The sequence below is a fragment of the Erpetoichthys calabaricus genome, chromosome 15 (assembly GCF_900747795.2).
Source record: "Erpetoichthys calabaricus chromosome 15, fErpCal1.3, whole genome shotgun sequence".
NCBI lineage: Eukaryota > Metazoa > Chordata > Cladistia > Polypteriformes > Polypteridae > Erpetoichthys > Erpetoichthys calabaricus.
Genome location: NC_041408.2, coordinates 64,412,226 through 64,426,535, shown reverse-complemented (window position 1 = coordinate 64,426,535; position 14,310 = coordinate 64,412,226). Strand labels below are relative to the sequence as shown.

Here is a 14,310-nt window from a genome sequence, read left to right as displayed (position 1 = left end):
CCACTAGGAATTGCCCTCCGCCCATTACATTTATGATTTTAATCTCTACCGCTGTAAACTGACCATCGTTCATCAATAGATGGGCAGGTATTGTTGGTCTCCATTTCTGTTTAATCAGTTTTTTATCTTGTTCTTGTCTATGTTTTAACAAATCTGCATTTATATGTGTACCAGTTCTGTATTTAGTGATTTATTTTAACTGAGAATTGTTCACAGTTCTCCACGCCTGCAAGGAAGAACGCTATTCCAAAAAAATACATAAATAAATTAATAAAATAAAATATCAAATCTAGGGGGTCTGCCTCAGTTCCTGGCAATTCATTTCAAATGTGCCTGAAATTGGTGAGTTTTCTTGTGTTTATTGTGAATTCTGTTAATTACGGTATCGCTGGTATTTCGACTTTCTACTTTGTTTTTCTGACCTTGACTTTGGAATCTGTTTCAGGAGTTGTTTGATTTGGATTACCTTTGTGTTTCAGGCAATTCCATTTTGCCTTCATGCTCCACAAAGCTTCATTGTGATTGGAATAATTTTCGTGAAGAATAACTCTTTTATTTTACATAAATCCGGTTCTTGCCCTTATTACAATCTGGGGATTGATGGTAACTTTCCCTTGTAGTGGGTATTATTAGAAGTGTTCTGAAACTCCTTAGAGCTTGGGACTGCTAGTCCACGACACACTGGGCCAGTTAAGAGCTACCAAATAACCTCTTCTGCATATCTTCCAGATGTGTCACAGAAACACTTTAGTTCTACTTCTTGTGTCCTCCTTTCATGTGCTGTTTGTCGTAGACCCATGCTAGGCATCACGCTTCAAGCAATAATTATGTAATAGGATGGACATGGAAAATAAAAATTAAGTGCTGGTTTTCCTAAATGCTCCAGCACTGCAATACTTCAGGCTATGTAATTTCCTGTTGGGAATTTATTTTGAATTTTGATTCTCTTTTTAATTTTACCTTTGTTTAGTGGGTTAGAATACATATGAATACATTTACTTTGTTGTGCTTGTCCCCTTGTTTGTTTTTTATTTATGGTTTTAGGATATCTTATATATAAACATCTACATGTGTAAGTGTGTGTGTCTTTTCGGCCAGGAAGTGAGAGATGGAGTCAGGGTAAGGGCTGCACCTCCAAGGATAGTGAGGCCAGCACGTCAGGCAAAGCAAAAACTCTGAAGAAAGAGTCACTTCCTTAGCGGCTAACACAGAAGCGAGGCGAGCACATCAGCAAAACGGTATCTCTTTTACTTTTCCTCCCGCCACTAATACACAAGTGAGGCAAGCACATCGGTAAAATGAAACCTATGAAGAAAGACAGTCACCTAGCCACTAATGCACAAATGATGCAAGCACGTCAGCAAAACGAAACCTCTTAGAAGAGAGATTCCCAGAGTAGTTCCTTTCAATTACCTGACATCTCTACATTTCAAATTTTTTTCTGACGATTTCAATAGTTTCTAGGACCCTGGGCTTTTTACAGCACGGGCTTGCACAGCTAGTATAGTATATATACATACTGTAAGAGAACAGACAGACCACAATAAAGAGTTCGGGCACCAACCTGGTGGCCCCATTTAATTGGAATGCAGTAATACAAAAGAAAACAAGCAATAATTGCAAAAACGTCTTCCCAGATGCAAGCTCCCAAATGAACTGTTTCAAGATGATGGATCTTCCGGTCTTAGGGTCCTTCCAGCAGAAAGTGGAGGGTCCAGGTGGATTGCTAACCGGAAGTGACATCAGAGGTGTTAAAACTATCGATCATCCGGTCTGCAGAGGGAGGAAGAGAAAAGGCATTAGAACACAGCGCCAACCCCTGGAGAGGCGGGAAATTACAATCACCAGAGCCCTTAAGCTGTCTCCTAATAGCACACATGTGGTAATACTTTTATCTGGTTTTGTCAAGGTTCCTCTACTAGGCTCTGAATTTTTGCTACACCAATTTGGCTCTTGCTTCCATGGGCTATCATTCTGCTGTCCATTCCTTAAAGGCTCAATTTACACATCACAGAAAAGAAATACATAAAGATTGCATGGTGCAGATGTCTGAATCTTAGGAAAAGGTTGATTGCTGCAATTCCAAAAGTAGGTGAAAAAAATCAAAGAGGACAAACCCATGCACATATGGACAGAGTTTCCAAACTGCTTACAGACAGCCCATGAACTCAGATGAAACAGAACTGGATGTATCTGGTTGCAAATGTGTCTGCCTGACTAAAGGCTGAAGTCCTTAGGAATGTTTTTCATCAACCTTCTCAGCACACAAGCAGTGATGACTTTTACTCTGAGTTTCTCAGAAATCTTTTTGATTGAGTTTCATATTACTTTCTCAAACGTCTATGATGAAGTGTAGACTATGAAATGGTCAAACAAAATTGATATTTATCTCTCAGACAGTTTATTAACTGAAGCATAAGGGTTATCAGAGCTGATTATTTTAGCCACATTCACACTTACCCCTATAAAGACAAAGAATGTATGGCTCAGATATTACAAAATGATTTCTTTATTTCATAAATTTCCTTTTATATAATATTACCCTTTGTCTAAAAAATGAAACCACATTTAAGATCAGACAAACTCTGGAACATTAATGGGTTCACTGACATTCCAAGGCTCGTGGAATGTGTGCTGCTGTTTATCACATCACTTATGATACATATTACCAAACTGTTATAATCTAATGGATCTTCTAAGTTAGGCAACTCTAAATAATATTATATCTGGTGTGGAAATGTTCAAAGATATTTTCTATTGACTTGGAAAAATTAGAAGTCTTCTGGACCTGCTGAATGCACTGAAACATTGTTGCTCAATCGAATGATTAGACTGTTATCTACTCCATGAGTACAAAAGAAGTCGTGAGTCAAATTAAAAGAACAATAGGAGTAATTATTGCAATTTGTTGGCAACATCTAGCCTTTATCCACTTAAGTATTGTCCTGACACAAAGATGTTGATTAACGAATGATTGCAAAATCATTACAATTTTGCAGAGGAAAATTAGACAAGCAGGCAAAGCAGAGCTCACAATGGGACAAAATAGCTGTGTACTCGAATTGCAAGTCAAAAAAAATGAGGAGATGAATTATTATTAAAGATAAATTACTGTAAGGTTTAAAAATTGCAAAGCATGAATGGTTACGGGCAGTACGGTGGCACAGTGGTAGTGCTGCTGCCTCGCAGTAAGGAGACCGGGTTCGCTTCCCGGGTCCTCCCTGCTTGGAGTTTGCATGTTCTCCCCGTGTCTGTGTGGGTTTCCTCCGGGTGCTCCGGTTTCCTCCCACAGTCCAAAGACATGCAGGTTAGGTGGACTGGCGATTCTACATTGGCCCTAGTGTGTGCTTGGTGTGTGGGTATGTGCACCCTGCGGTGGGCTGGCGTCCTGCCCAGGGTTTGTTTCCTGCCTTGCGCCCTGTGTTGGCTGTGTTAGGATAGTAGTTAGTAGTTAGGATATAGCGGGTTGGATAATGGATGGATGGATGAATGGTTACTGAATCTACACATTAATATTCATGTGTGCCTCAGCCTTTTTCTTCACACAAGGTTTAATGTTGAGGGTACTGAAATGACATTTGTATGGCAGAAGTAGTCAGTGATGTAGCTAGACCATCAGTGTAAGGAGAGCTGAATCATGAGTGATGACACGTCACTGTTGTGTATAAGAAGGAGACAGGGTGACTTTTATTATTTTTGTTCAGGAGAAGGAGATGTAAAAGCTTTGACCTTTTTTGAACAAAAGTGGGGTGGCTATGTAATTATTTTTATTTCATTGTAATTGAATGATGTACTTTCCAATCTTAACAATTTCATAGCTATCTAATTAGCTACACTGCTGATTTCTACTTTGGTTTTTCAAAATGTACAGTAATCCCTCCTCCATCGCGGGGGTTGCGTTCCAGAGCCACCCGCGAAATAAGAAAATCCGCGAAGTAGAATCCATATGTTTATATGGTTATTTTTATATTGTCATGCTTGGGTCACAGATTTGCGCAGAAACACAGCAGGTTGTAGAGAGACAGGAACGTTATTCAAACACTGCAAACAAACATTTGTCTCTTTTTCAAAAGTTTAAACTGTGCTCCATGACAAGACAGAGATGACAGTTCTGTCTCACAATTAAAAGAATGCAAACATATTTTCCTCTTCAAAGGAGTGTGCGTCAGGAGCAGAGTCTGTCAGAAAGACAGAGGAAAGCAAACAAATCAATAGGGCTGCTCTTAAGTATGCGAAGCACCGCGGCACAAAGCTGTTGAAGGTGGCAGCTCACACCCCCTCTGTCAGGAGCAGAGAGAGAGAGAGACAGAGACAGAGAGAGAGACAGAGTTTGTTTTTCAATCAAAAATCAATACGTGCCCTTCGAGCTTTTAAGTATGCGAAGCACCGTGCAGCATGTCGCTTCAGGAAGCAGCTGCACAAAAGACAGCAACGTGAAGATAATCTTTCAGCATTTTTAGACGAGCGTCCGTATCGTCTAGGTGTGCGAACAGCCCCCCTGCTCACACCCCCTACGTCAGGATCTGAGAAAGTCAGTGCAAGAGAGACAGAGAAAAGTACACTGGGTAGCTTCTCAGCCATCTGCCAATAGCGTCCCTTGTATGAAATCAACTGGGCAAACCAACTGAGGAAGCATGTACCAGAAATTAAAAGTCCCATTGTCCGCAAAAACCCGCAAAGCAGCGAAAAATCCGCGATATATATTTAAATATGCTTACATATAAAATCCGCGATGGAGTGAAGCCGCGAAAGGCGAAGCGCGATATAGCGAGGGATTACTGTACTACAATTTCCTTTTTTTGTAAATATTAGATACCTATATTACCAGTCTCTATTAACATATACATGTTGAACCAATAATATGCTCATTGAAAATATTGTGATATTTAATATTATCATTCATATTCGGAAGGAAGGTGTGCTAGTAGTGCTAAAATGGCAGGAAAGTGCCTTCTAAACAAAAATATAATTTTGATGGCTGGGATGAGTTACGTAGCCGGCAGTGGGTTGCTAAAAACAAGGGCACAGGGCAGATTAAAGTCCCACAGAATATTTCCAAGAGAACAGCAAGGAAAACAGGCAATGAGAAAAGACCTCTGAATAAAAGAGTGAAAACACCAGTTCTACTAGGCCTGGTTCAAATTGATGGCCACACGTCAAAATCATCATTTACGCTCAACACAGGTACTCCACGGGGCTGCGTTCTGAAACAACTGCTATACAAAGTCTACACATATGACTGCATGGCTGCACATGACTCTTCAATTATTGTGAGGTTAGCAGATGACACAGCTGTGCCGGGCCTGATCTCTAACAACAATGAGTAGGCTTACCCAGATGAAGTGGTGTCAGGACAATACTCTTCTACTGAATGCCAGCAAGGCAAAGGACTTGATTGTGGACTTTAGGGAAGAAACTGCTGAGGTACTAGCACCTCCTCAGTATTAACAACACTCAGGTGGAAAGGATGGGCAGTTTTTGGTGTCCACATCACAGAGGACCCCAACCAGTCCATTTTAGGCTGCCCTTTCAGTTATTAAAAAACTTTACATATCCACCATCAAAAGTACCCTGACAGGAAGTAATACCATCTGGTTTGGAAACAGCATGCAGCAGGACCACAAGGTTCTGCAGAGGGTGGTATGGTGTATTACCAAATTAGGTATGAAATTTGTTGCTTTTATGTTATGATAAATGTGTTTTTGAGATTTTCTAGGTAAGGAAGGTTTTGAAGTAAGTCAGTTATTTAAGTTTAAGGAAGACAGAAGCTTTGAGGTCCGGTAATTATACTCACTAATAACGATGCTGTAGCATAGCGACAGTAATGGCCCTATAAACCTCTTGTTTGCTTTGTATGTGAATTTAGTTTAATTTTTACAATACATGCAGTTACTTCCATGTATGCTTATTTGGCACCAATATTTATAAATACATTTGCAATTCTGATCTGTGAGGAAATATGTAGGTGAAAATCTGCAGGGGGCCAGGACCATATGTGATGAAGCAGCATAAATGGAGCTTTACTGAACAGTGTGGTAGGCTGAGCTGAAAGACAATGAGAAGATGGATGGCACAATAAGAAGAACTCACAAAGACTGTGACTTCCCAGGGAAGTTTAAAGGTTAATATGGATATTTTTCAAATGAAACTTGTGTAACAATCATGTTATATATTAGTTTGCAAAATGAAGCATATTTTATAAATAAGAAAAAATAACTAGCCCACTTTTGCCTTTTATAATGGAGCTAATGGGTACCAGAGTCCCAATATGAAAAAAGTCTTACAACATACCAAATGCATCTACTTTAAAGTAGCAAACATTCTGGTTTAAGAAAACGTTACTTCCACTTTTCTTGTGCATGCTCATGACAACAAAAGTAATCTGAAAATAATACATTTTATAAGAGATTCTTGGTCCTATTTTCTCAAGGTAAGGATTCATTTTTGTTTGTTTATCTGCTTGGAGCGGCTGTTGTGGGTACAGTTTTGACAAACCAACACCAAACCTCCCCAGCCCTTTACATTCTGTGGTGTTATTTTACACAGCCAATGGAGTGAGATGCACGCTGAGTGGCAATGTAGTGAAAGGAGTACATGAGTTTCATTGTACAGAAGGAACTATATCTTAAGAGAACTGATTACAGTGCAACACCTTACATTTGTTGAATGAGCCAAGCCATCTGCACGTCAAGCTTTCCATGATGTGTTGCACACACACACACACACACACACACACACACACAATAAAAAATACTCAGAAAAATGAAAAAGGTAGAGTGTGTGATTGAGGAGATTGAAGCTTCACCAACCAATTATCGATTTTTTAAATGCATGACGAGTTGCTCTTGATGAGGAACTGGCAATTAAAGAACTAAGAACGTAAACTCACTGACGCTCACTGGATTTTTTTTAGGGAGCTTTATATTCTATAACATGATTGTCTCGCCTGTTTTACATCACCTTGTTATTTCAACTTGTCACATTTTTATTATTAGTCTTAAACTACCCTGTTGCAACTTTTATGGAAAGTGTCACAGGCATCAATTTAATTATAAACCTGTATAATCAAAAAACAATGCAGCTGATTAGATAAAATATGAAATATCTTGTTTTTATACTAGTGCATACTGTGTAAAAAATGGGTTATATGAATTTGAATGAAGCAGTAATTAGGTAAGGAAGGTTCAGCCTAGTCATTCCAGCAAGAATTTGAAACAATTTGAAAGGTACTGTATGAAAAAAGTCAGACATGCAAACTTCAAAAATGTACTTTCTAATAAAAGTAAAAAGTAATTGTCAAAACGCATACTATGGTAAAATAGACTAGGTAAACCAAAAATGGCTTGAGTAATAGATGTTTGATAAATAGGATTTTAGAAAGGTTACATGCAGTTCTTAAATGTGGAAATGAAACTGAAAGGATGGAAGACGTCATCGATGAAGGCAGCACTGTCCTCTCATATGCCTGAACAGGCCTGCTAGCTGATGCGTCAGAATAAAAACCACAAGGTCACTAATTCAGTCTCCACCATTAAACAAGAGACCCTTGGCAGACCACTACTTCAAATGCAGAAATCGAGATATACAGTTACACCGCATGTGTAAAATGCTCTGACTTGGTCTTCAATGGGAATGGTAATAAAGGATACAAAACCTTTATGGAAAGTGTCACAGGCATCAATTTAATTATAAACATATATCATCAGAAAACAATGCAACTGATTAGGTAAAATATGAAATATCTTGTCTTTATACTGTGTGACCACTAGAGGGTATCTCACAACCCAGACCGTTGGCATAACTTTGCAGACACAGTTCCAGGTGCAAAGAAATCAATTTATTTTCACAAATATCTTATACAGGGTTATTCCTTCACACAATCCACAATTCTAACAGCACATTTCTTCCCTTCTCTACTCCTCCCAGGCAAGCTTCATCCAACTCCTCTCCTGACCCTGACTCCCTGGGTGAAGCGGAGCAGCTTCCTTTATACTGGACCCAGCAGTACTTCCGGCGTTATCAAATTGCATCCTGGAAGCACTTCCAGGTCAGGTGAAGACTCCCCAAGCTCCCCAACAGATCTGCCCCCTAACAGTACAACTCCCATGCAGAGCTGTGGGTGTCATGCCAGGAACCATACCAGAGGGATATTGAGGGAACAGAAAGGCAGCCTTCCTCCATTCTTCCTTTATAAAGTTCTCCTGACCAACCATCTCAGCAAGAGCCCTGTTCTCCACTTTTCTCCAGCTGCCGGAAAGCTGCACAATGCAAAACAGATGTTGGCATCTGGCACTGTTCTCAGTCGAGCAGAGAAAAACGTGATCATAACCATCCCAGTCAGGATATCTGTCCATCCTTCTCCTTCTATTATAAAGGCCTCCTGACCAGGTAAGGAACTATTCACCCTGGACGGGATGCCAATCATCTATGACAACTGTTTTTATTTGAACACAAGTCAAACTAAATTTACCAATCATTCCTTTTTGTTTATATTAGCATTCATCATATTGTCCCAACACTTTCAGAACTGAGTTTGTATAAAAAACACTGAAGGGTGCGTAAAACAATCTACAAACCAGAAAAGGCAGCAAAATTGGGAATCAGGAATCCCAAAACTTAAATTACAATGTAGAGAAGGAAGTTAACATCTTTATCCGGCTTAAGACATCTCTAAAATCTAGTGATATTTTTGTTGTGTTAAATACATATTCTAGTGCAGGGGTCCCCAACCCCTGGTCCGCGGCCCACTACCGGTCCGCAGCCATCTGACAGCCGGTCCGCGAGAGAACTGCCGGCAACGGAGACTCACTCAGACTTTTCAGAACGCTTGGCGGGCGGGGCTTTGCAGCGGCGCAGAGAGAGGAGAGAGACCGAGGTGAGAGAGTATTACAACAAAGTATTTTTATGGTCCCGACAGTTTCCCCATATGACACGAGTCTATAGAAATCACGTTACTACGAAGTACATTCAGCAGATACTTTCATTTCAACGAAGTGAACTTGAAATGTTTGAATGAATCATCCACAGAGCAGTTAGATCTGTGGTCACACTTCAGTGGTGCACATTTGCACAACGATCCCCAAACAGAAACATTGTAAAAAAAAAAATGTATTTCTTCAAACTTTCCTCGTACTGTTTTTTATGCTGTTTTTGTTTTCTGTGGTTTTCAGTGATACCTTTTGCTTATTGCTTGTCAACATTTGAAAAACATCCATTGGAATTTAACTCATTGTCACCCTCCTATAGAAATGGCAGACACGAAAAAACAATAACAGTGTTAATGTTTGTGATGTGCAATCTGTTGGAATGACAAATGCAATGCATATGTCTTTGTTATATGCAAAAAAAGAAGAAAAATATCAGGTTGCAAATGTATGCGAACTGCTTAATAACTTAATAATAATAGAAATGTAATGAAAATTGTGTATAAAACAGCCCTACGAACCTGCCCCGAATCCTTAACCCCACCCTCCCTCCAAAACCCATAAACCCTCCACCCCCGAAACCAGTCCCAGGAAAAAGTTGCTTCTAGTAAAGTGGTCCTTGCTGTCAAAAAGGTTGGGGACCACTGTTCTAGTGAACATGGCATACATAATACATCTTTGAAGATTTTAACCAACATAAAAAGCTCTTTTATTGTCTTCCTGTCCCTTTGAATCCCTGGGACAGGTTGTCACTTTAGCCCACACCTCTGTGTTTAGGGACGCTTAAGTTAAGTTTAGCTCTTTACATTAATCCAGCAGGAAGCAACTCAAGCTGATATTTACATGGAAAGTACTCTGGGATATTTTAAACAAAATGATATCATGGAGAGGAGACTCCACATGCTGTTCATATTTGACAATTATTAACTATGTCTTTACTTGAATTTATTAAAGCACCGGGCTTTGCAATACACAGACAGCAACAACAACAAAAGCAAAAGCAGGGAGAAAGAAATGACATTGACTGACTAACTATATTTGATGAAGAGGTTGCTTAATGGGGTCACGCTGGATGTATGAGTTTCCCAGGAGATTCTTTTTCTTAGCTGCTTATGCCGTGTCTGTTTCCTTCCTTTCATTTTACACCTTGTTTGGCCAGTAACTAGAAGGAACCTTTGGCCAATAGCAACTGTGCAAGTGTGTAGGTTTCAGAGGGTACAAGTTGTCACAGCAGTGTGTCTGCTCACACACATCTTTCTCAGCAAGAGCCCTGCTCTCCACTCTTCTCCAGCCGCCAGCAAGCTGCACAATGCAGAACAGATGTTGGTGTCAGGCACTATTCTCAGTCGAGCAGAGAAGATCATGATCACAATTGTTGTGTCACACGCAAGGATAATTTTGAAAAGTTTAAAGTTCTCATCAAGCTAATCATTATCTTGCCAGTAATTATGGGAATTATTCAAATTTGGAATGAAAAGCAGCAGATGCAGGGGTCAACAGGAAAGGGCAAGGAATTGTTGGTTTAAACGCTGAGGAGCTCAGTCAGACATCCAGAGGCAGGAGATTCATGTGTATCTCAAAGGCAAGAAATACACTTCTTCTTCTTCTTCTTCTTCTTCTTCTTTTTTTAACGCCCACAGGTTAGAGTGTTATGTTACTTTGAACTTTAAGGTATGATCATTAGAAGGTTTATGTAAACCCTTTGCATATACTGTATCAGCTAATAAGGGTGAGTATAACACGTTAAAGGATATTTTACTATACATAAAAAAAGTACAGGAAATGTAAAACAATACATGAAAATGTGACCATAAATCCATTTTCTAAATCCAATTCATTCAATTTAGGGTGTCTGAGTTCATACCAGTAGGAACATGAACACCAATACTGGGCAGAATTTGGCATATGTATGTGAATTTCCCCTTGGGATTAATAAAGTATCTATCTATCTATCTATCTATCTATCTATCTATCTATCTATCTATCTATCTATCTATCTATCTATCTATCTATCTATCTATCTATCTATCTATCTATCTGGAAGGAGAACCTGATTAACCTGAGAAAAATCCACAAAGTGACCAGGCAGGGCTTTAAGCCCAGTTTCTCTCTAACCATAGCATCGCCACACTCCACTTATATGCATTTTCATCATTTATAAATACTTAAGACTTTATAAGTCTGGCAGTGTAAACATTTCAGGTTTTTAAGAACCACTGTGCCACTGCACCAAGGCCAAATCAAATTATGCCCTAAAGAAAAATACTAAATTACTTCAATTCAAAAAGAGGAAATATAAGTTATATTAAAAGTTTTCTTGCAGAGCACCATTTAAATTATGTTGAACCTGACAGTAAAAGACCTTTTGCTTTATGTGGAGCTACATAATAAATGTTCAGACTAAGCACAAACTCCTGTCCATAGTTAGACGTATGACTGAATATAAGAGCTCTGAATGCATTTCGGTATCAGGATTAGATTAAGCTTTTGCTCACCATTAGCTTTAGCTTTCTAACATACTGTCAGAGCTTCCTGATAACAAATCAGCACTTAGAGTAAAACAGGCTTTCAAAATAGATTTTTAAACATCTTACACATGAGCAAATTTCAAATCAGAATTTTATACTAGAAAGAAAGGTGTTATACACAGTGTTAAATTGAAATCAGCCAGGCACAAAAAAGGCACACATATTGCAAATGAAATCCAATATTAAGTAATGCAAAATACAGCACATTCCAAGCAATAATACGACATAAATGCTAAAGAAACAGCACTAAAAAGGACTGGAAAAAGATTACAGAAAGATTCTTGCAGTGAAAAGAAACCTCGAGCTGAAAGCTTCCAGTTGGGGCATAGCTACAATTCAAAAAACGGGTTATATGAATTTGAATAAAGCAGTAATTAGGTAAGGAAGGTTCAGCAAGAAAAATCTTACATTTAAAAGGCACTGTATGAAAAAAAAGTCAAAAATGCAAACTTTCTCATAAAAGTAAAAAGTAATATGTTTCAGAACGCTTACTATGGTAAAATAGACTAGGTAAACCAAAAATGGCTTGGGTAACAGACATTTAATAAATAGGATTTTAGAAAGGTTACATGCAGTTCTTAAATGTGGCAATGAAACTGAAAGGATGGAAGACGTCCTCTTTGAAGGCAGCATTGTGCTCTCATATGCCTGAACAGGCCTGCTGGCCGATGTGTCAGAATAAAAACCACAAGGTCACTAATTCAGTCTCCGCCACTAAACAAGAGACCCTTGGCAGACCACTACTTCAAATGCAGAAATCGAGAAATGCAGTTAGACCGCATGTGTAAAACGCTCTGACTTGGTCTTCAATGGGAATGGTAATAAAGGATACAAAACGGACTTTTTGAATTTTTGTACTGAATACTTAAAGCAATCTGTTACATCAGTTTGAAACCCAAATAAAAACTCAGTTGAACACTCAATTTAAATGACATTAAGATAAGCTGGAGCGATCGCTTCAATCTTCCCCCTCCGCTCTCATGCACCGGCTTTCTCCTTCCTGCCGCCTTCTTCCCCATTAACCTCTGTTCCTTCTCTCCCTTTCCCATACGCCTTGTGCTTCTATTATTTATTACGGGGATGTGGATCAGGTGTGGCAATTCACAGATCCCAGCAACAATTACGGATGTGGACGACTCCTCACCTGTGGACTTAAGCGAGGACCGTCCACATCACGAATCACCCGGGAACCACTCCGGCCACACTACCATGCCCCCTCTCTAAGCCGCGATTATTTATTTAAAAAATGGACTTTGATCTGAGCTGTGGACCCGCTATACCACACTCTGCTTTTGCCCTGTGACCCTCCTGTGGCAGCCTCTGCTCAGGGAGCCATCCCCTCCCCTGGTAGACTGTTGTGATGGGATGCTCCCTCTTTATGAAGAGATAATTAAAGACGAACAACCAAGCTTCCGCCTGCCTGATTACTGACATAAAGAGGTTTCATACAACAAATATCTTAAACAGTTTTATTTACTGTTTTATTTCTTCCACACTATCTATACCAATACATATATAGTTATATTCCTTGAGGCTTAAGCTTTCAAAATATCCATAGCAGTTGAACAGCTGAAGTTGAATAAAAATTGTACCAGGCTGCTCCAGTTCTTAACAAATTCCCAACAATTTGCCTAGTCTTTAAATACTGCTTTTTAAACAGATGAATTTCCTTTACTTTTAAAAACGTATGAAATCCAATTAACACGTGAGGTGGTATTAAATAATATCATCGTCAACCTTAGTTTTCTGCCTATTAGCATCATTTCTTTTTTTCCTAGGTTTGAAGATGTGAAGAAGGAACAGAATTCTGCAAATTTAAATGATTTCTTCTCACAATCTAGCCTAAACATTGCAAATATCAACATAAATAAATTGAATATAATTGTCCTAAAATGATGCAGTTTCCAATTCATTAGAATTTATTTTTATATTCTTTTCCTCATTGAGTACAGATCTGGGGTCTGTTTTATAAAACTTGAGTACACACGAAAAGAGGCCTGAAATGTATATAGGCATCTTTCCAAGCAAAAGAAAAGTTGATGGGAAAAACATATTTACAGCACCTCTTGACTAATCCGTATGCAGCATTTTGGAGAAACTGAGAAACAACGACACCCTTGATTAGAATGGGGGAATGCAGCCAAACCAGCTAAATGACGACTCACGTGTATTTATATGATACATTATTGAAATGTGCATTAATATGACAAACATATTACATAAACCTCAAAAGTGATGAATATGATTTATAATTTCTATTTTAGTTCCCTTTTAAGAGTGTCATTGCTGTGTATTTGCACTGAAGAAATGTTTTGGGTTGTTTAAAGTACATTGGCGTCCTGTTGTAACTTCAGGATTAGAAACCAGGGCAGTCAGTTGTTTGTCAATTACAGCATTAAGTACAACCCCAATTCCAAAAAAGTTGGGGTGCTATGTAAAATGTAAATAAAAACAGAATGGAATTATTTGCAAATCTCATAAACCCATATTTTATTCACAATAGAACATAGAAAACATTTCAAATGCTTGCCATTTTAAAAAAAGAATAAGGTCATTTTGAATTTGATGGTAGCAATGCATCTCAAAAAAGTTGGGACAGGGCAATGTTTACCACTATGTAGCACCCCCAAATCACCTGAGGAGACCATTTGCTAGATTTTGGGAGAGGAATGTTGTCCCATTCTTGTCTGATATAGGGTTCTAGCTGCTGAACAGTCCTGGGCCTTTTTTGTCATATTTTTCATTTCATGATGCACAAATGTTTTGGGGAAAGATCTGAAATATGCAAGGCCTTCCCTGAAAATGACAACATCTGGATGGGAACATATGTTACTCTAAAACTTGTATATACCTTTCAG

General features: G+C 38.8%; 1 protein-coding gene across 1 annotated transcript in view; it reads right to left on the bottom strand.

The window, feature by feature from the left end:
* prkn (parkin RBR E3 ubiquitin protein ligase) overlaps window positions 1-14,310 on the bottom strand; it is a 1,136,346-nt gene that overhangs the window by 623,480 nt on the left and 498,556 nt on the right. The window lies entirely within an intron of this gene.